At 43.4% G+C, this 6242-nt stretch overlaps 1 long non-coding RNA gene across 1 annotated transcript; it reads left to right on the forward strand.

Moving 5' to 3' along the window:
* Positions 1-3652: 3652 nt before the first annotated feature.
* On the forward strand, positions 3653-4962 carry LOC124679360. Its single transcript, XR_006994945.1, has 5 exons — positions 3653-3740; positions 3828-3910; positions 4143-4211; positions 4294-4373; positions 4453-4962. It is a non-coding gene; the product is annotated as an uncharacterized LOC124679360 (long non-coding RNA).
* The last annotated feature ends 1280 nt before the right edge of the window (positions 4963-6242 follow it).

Genomic DNA, 6242 nt, shown 5'->3' on the forward strand with positions numbered 1-6242 from the left:
ACCTACCCCGGCGAGCACGAGCCAGCCTAGGGACCCAATCCCAAGAAGGCGGCGAGGACGTTGCCCACCGCAACGCCGCAGTCATGAACCCTGTGAAAAAACAGAGAGTCATCAACACAAACAGGCATAAAGGTCGCTAGATCCGTTACAGATCGAGCACGAACAAGCGGAGATTCATGCAGCACGGTGGTGCAGGCGTTCTACCAACCAAACCACAACCACCACGTCCGTGGGCCTCACCGCCCACCACGACAGGAGGGACATCCGACCGGCCCAGCATCTGGCCGAAACCCTAGAGCTGCGCCCACAGCTACCGGCGGCCAGAACAGCGCACGAGGCTCCGCCGCCGCCAACCCTAGCCGCCGGGCACAGCAGGAGCAGCGCCGGCCAAGCCGGAGCCACCACGCCGCACCGCTGTGAGACCCAGGCCCGCCCCGACGGGGCCGCAGAGCGCGCGGGGGAGGGCGACCAGAGGAGCAGCGACACCGCGTCCGCCCACCGCGGCCCGAGGTGCAGCGGCCAGCGCCGCCACCGAAGCTCCTCACCGCCACTAGGCCGAGATCCGCCCCGTCGGGCCTCCTAACGCGCGGAGAAGGGGAGAATCCGCCGCCATCGGCACCGCGCCGGCTTTACCCGGCGGCGGTGGGGGAGGGAGGGAGGCGGGGGACTGGCGCGGGGGAGGGTGGGCGCCCGGTTGCCTTGGGGAGGGGGGGAGGGAGGGAGGCGGGGACCGGCGCGGGGGAGGGTGGGCGCCCGGTTGCCTTGGGGAGGGGGGGGGAGGGGCGGGCGACGGGAGTCTTTTCTAGATTTCTCTTACGTTAATAGGTAAGTTGAATCGGCTTATGTGCATAATAACTCGACTAGGTATATTAAATTGGCTAAATACACATATTTGCTCGCCTATATCAAATCAGATAAATATGCATACCTAATCGTCGAAACAAATACTCTAGGCATATTAAACCGATTAATTAGTCTTACCAAATTGCATAGAATTGAAATGATCCCTGGGATTGTGGCTAGCTCTAGCCAAGGAGGAGTAGGCTGCAGTCATGTTGTTATCCTAGTAGGTTGTTCGACTCTACTAGCAACCTTTTTGTCTACATTCTAGCTAGGCCATATCTCACGTATATATGTTTCAAAAAAAATTAGTTAGATAAATTTGCAGCATTCGCTACTAGTCTCTCATATGTATTATATTATGCTTCCTAGGTTAGTTGTATCTTTGCACTGTTCACACAGTCTGTTAGACATAGAGACGCAACATTTGTTTAAAAAGTTTTTTAATAAATCTATTAGGGTTGATGTTCGATTGTTTTATGTAGTTTTCAAGTTTAATTTAGACTTATCAAGTGGTTTTCCGACCAGCCTACCAGTTTTTTATAGAGAAATTACCATATCTTTTTCAAAAACAATTACCATAATTTTAGATTGGTTACAAAGACAAAGTTGAAATCGCTTTTCGAAAAAAATACCATATTATTTGCAAAGACCCGAAGAGTTACATGATTTATGAATATAATTACGAGGTTTGACTTGCATGTTCTCAGTTTTGAAGTTCTTCAGATAAGATGTGGACACAGTTGCTGGATTTTCCGACACTACTTACCGAATTGTTTATAAACGGCTACCTTAACAAAGTTCCTAAAAAAATTAAAAGACATTGACTATGACTAGATAAGAGAGGTATTTCTTGGATCTTGTGAGAGACCAAAAAAGTTTCATAAAAAATACTAGTCTTGTTATTTGACCTAATAAATCATGCATGCAAACCGGTCAATTTCATACTACCTCCATACATCTTTATTACAGAGCTTGAGTGTGGTAGGACAATACGTTATAAGAAAGAAACTAGGCAGAGAAAACATTCTAACGAATTACTATTACACCCATCCTAGCTTTATTGTACATCGCATGTAACATGCCCAACACCACCGCACACCGATTGCCACACTTAAGTAATTTTTTTCTCACACCGCTCATTGGATCAGGGAGGAGAATCAGACAAGCGACTCCCTACGGATAGAATCTTCCAACATAAAATGATTTATTTTGATAGCACGCAGCTTATAAGTAAATTGTACTAGTTCCAGTTACTTTGCTAACACGGCTTATATTTTTAAGCAGAGCGGTACAATACAAAACCGCAACAACATGATAAAGTATAACACAAACTGCAGATGTTGGAAATCTTTTTGACATAATATAAATTTCCATGTAAGGATTTCCAAATTAAATAACAAAGGGGAAACTGAGAGATTTGAACTGCATTTCAGCGAACATGGGCGAAAAACAAAAGTTGGTCGCGAGGGGGCCCGGGGTATTTGCCTACCAGTACCTGGGCCGGCTGCACGCCCATACTTCTCGCCCAAACACGGCGCTGGGGCAGCCGCCTACGAGCGCGCGGCGCCGGGTAGCATTCCTCCGTCGCCCCACCCCCGCATCGACTGGACCTTCTCCCTCCCCGCTGCTCTCCTGCTCCACGCCGGCCGGCTTCCCTTCTCCTCGAACTAGACCAAGCCGCGCCTACACAACTTGGTCTCGTCCGTCCCGCCCGCCACCACCACGCGCGCGCGCCCGCCTGCCTGCGCCGCTACTCCGAGCGGCCACCAGCGGCGGCGCCTCTCCAAGCCCTCGACCGCCGCGCAGCCCCCAAATCCCTAATCTCCCCGCGGCGGTTTCTCCTGCGCCGGTACTCCAGATAGCCCTAGACGCGGCGCCTCCCCGATACCCCGGCCGCAGCGGCGCCTGTCCAAGGCTGAAGGCCCTCACCGCAGCGGCGCCCTAGAGGTAAGCCGTTCTCACCCAATCGCAGGTTTCGAGGTAAGCCTCTCTCTACAGCGACGACTGGATCGTAATTGGATGCTTCAGTGTTTTGATTTGGTCGATTCTCTTCGGCGTTTGAGTTGGCGCTTGGCCCCGCAGCTCTCCGGGGATGCTCCGGGGATGCAGAGTTTCAGAATCATCGCGCACTCCCAGTGCTTGCCATAGTTTGTAACTTCTTGTGCGCACTCCCACTATTTTTTCCTCCACTGTCAAAACACTATAAGGTAGAGCTCAATGTAGTTTGTTCCATATCCATTTCAGAATCTGAATGTTAAGATCTACTAGTATAAGGTAGAATCTGGATGTTACAGATTCGCATGCTGAAACCCAATCATCTGGTGCCTCTGTCAGTAATGAACTCTAGCATGGTAGAGGATAGGAGGTTCGCTAAAACGCTAGAAAAATACCTTGGATAACATGTGGAAGTAGTTCTAAAAAATGCTACAGACAATTGCTGATGGAAAGGTATTCACAGTTGATCAGAAGAAAAGCGACAAAAGTCGAGTTGCTTTCTCGTTAGGCTTCAAAAATTAACTCCACTTTTCCTCATACAGATTTTGCCAACTGATAACTTGTGCGGTTGAACTGTACATGGAATCATTTGTAATGTATCATGTCATGTGTGTATGGTCGGCGCTTACGGTCAGATCAGTTGTGGGGTCAAAGGCTGTTTCCTAAATGTTTCATACAACTGGGCCAAGATGGTGGTAAAAGAAAAGAAATTCAGTTTTCTATCTCTAAACTGTGTGTAAACAAAGCAAAATCATATTACCATTTATCTATATCAGCATTTCTGATTTTGTATCTCAAATCCTCATGCTGTACTCACAGATGTAGTTTCAGGTGTAGTGGTACTGGTAACCATCACGTACACTCAGTCTGAAGAGTTATCTTGTTCCGTAGGCTAGCTTGAGGTTTGCGTCTTCTACCATTTTTATCATTTGTTTACATTGTTGGATTAAAATTCTCACAACTGATTGTATGTCATATTCTCATGACAGCGAGTGATTGTTTGTCACATAGCAAGTCCCCGCAACTCTTTGAGGCCCCATTGCTAGATCACTATTTGCCAACTGGAGTTGAGGTATGTACATCAAACACTTTCCTTGAGTTTATATCTGTAAAGGTTCTTGTTAACTTATTTACTTTTTTTAGTGTGAATGTTGGAGTGTAGTGTTCTCTCTCCAAATTAGGTGTAAACAAAGTAAATTTATCTTACCATTTATATTATATGCATCAGCATTACTAATTTTATATTGCAGTTATTTTTTTGACAAGATGTCTGGCTGATTTAGTTATTTCAAATGTACGAGCAGGTTTTGTCCAAACCATCACGCACAGTAAGTCGCAAGAGTTATCTTGTGTCTGTGACTTGCTTACTTGAGGTTTGCATCTTCTACCCTCTTTATCAATTTCTTACATTCTTGGATAAAATTTCTCCCAACTAATTTCATGTCATATTCTCAGGACAAGGAGTGGTTGTTTGTGATATAGCAAGTCCTTGTGTCTCTTTGCTGCTAGATCACTATTTACCAATTAGAGTTGAGGTATGTACATCCAACACTTTCCTTGGATATATAAATTTAAGGTTCTTGTTAACTTATTTACATTTTTGTCAATGTGAAGGTTGGAATATAGTGAAAATCAAACTCACGTTTTGCCTAGTTCTCTCGAACGGAGGTTAAACATGAGAATGGAACTCCTCAATTTATGCTATTTCAAGCAATTATCAAGAATGGTTCATTGAGTGTGAAAATCGAACTCCCGATTTTTATTTCAAGCAAGTTATCAAGAATGGTTGGAGACCATGTTATTTGCTAAATGATTGATATGCCATATACCATGAGAATGGAAATATTGGCTGTCTCAAGCAAGTAAGGAAGAATGGTAGGCGATCATGTTCTTTGGAGATATTCGATGGAAATGGAACTCTTTTTATCACCATACCGGTGTGAAGTCAGTGTTTTCAAGTCAATACGACAACAAATTTTAGTGCGTTCCAAATGGGTAAATGGAGTAACTTGCTTGTAATTTTTATTTTTGTGGTGTAAACATATAATGTGTTATAATTCAATTAGAAACAGAATTGTAGTTTTATTTAAGTTTGCATATAGTCCTTGAAGAATTATCAATCAATATTCGTGCCAGTCATCCAAAATACGGAGGGATCATTGGCATGACATGCATGGCTCCACGGATGTGAGAGTTTAATGTGGCATGTTTCTGTCATTATATCTCTATAGCGGCTTGTGAGTTTGCATTAGGCTTCCTCTCAAGTTAGTTGTCGTCTCATGGGGCAATGTGTAATTGCCTAATGTTAATATCTGTGTACTTGATGTCATGGCGGGAGTGGCCTCCGGTGTTTTGGTGTTTCTTGGCGGCGTGACCTGTCAATTGGCGATGATGGCACATTATCTTGCATGTGTGGTGTGGTGGGTTGCAAGGCGCTGGGCTAAGTATGTTTCTGCACGTTCGTGAGGCTTATTCTCGATGTGTGGCAGATTTGGTCGTTCATACCTCTTCTCATTGGTGTGACACATGGTTTAAATCGGTAGTATTCTTAATGGGATGTGGTGAATTATTTAACTATATTTTAAAATAGTTAAATCCACAAATAATTAAATATTGTTTTTATTTATATTATTATTTATTGATTATACTTAAATGAGACTGTCAATCGTGTTCTTAGACTAAATATCTATCTATTATACCAAAAAAGCGTACTATCAAGCACTAAAATATGTAGAAGAGGCTCCAAATATGACTGTTTTCACTATGGTGTGCTGAAACCAAGGCTTGAAATATTTTACATGATGAATAAATACTATATTACTTTGTTATTAAAGATAGAGAAGGTTGAATACATGCTTTCTAAAACGTCATATGTGCCCTTTGTGGCTCATCTGTTATTGGGTGACACTGATACGTATCTACTTTGCAACTTATATGGAAGCCAGTACCTTTTCTTATTTAAGATATGTACACTCATGTTTAGACATGAGAGCGTGTAGTGCATAATATTCAGTTGATACTTTGTACTATTTCTTTTGGGAAATACACCTTGTGTTTTGACGTCCATATTTTGTTGATTTGATTCAATTTGGCTATGAGCAATCAAACGCTGCAATTATGCTTTTGTTTATTCGGTGCCACACATGTCGGATGGAATGAGGTGATGGCGCCTATGGCCTCTTGGTTTTGAACATCAATGGAGTGAGTTGATAATACTATATGGAGTGATCGCATATCTGCAATTTTGATTACTTAGTTCTTTATATTTTTCTGCTAAGTAATTAGTATGATTATCTAACATGTTTTGTTATGTGTATATGTATATACAGCTGTCAAATGGATTTTGACTTCTTGTCCTTCCTAGGTAAACAGTACTACATTTATATTTTAGATAAATATGATGC

The sequence above is a fragment of the Lolium rigidum genome, chromosome 7 (genome assembly GCF_022539505.1).
Source record: "Lolium rigidum isolate FL_2022 chromosome 7, APGP_CSIRO_Lrig_0.1, whole genome shotgun sequence".
Taxonomy (NCBI): Eukaryota; Viridiplantae; Streptophyta; class Magnoliopsida; order Poales; family Poaceae; genus Lolium; species Lolium rigidum.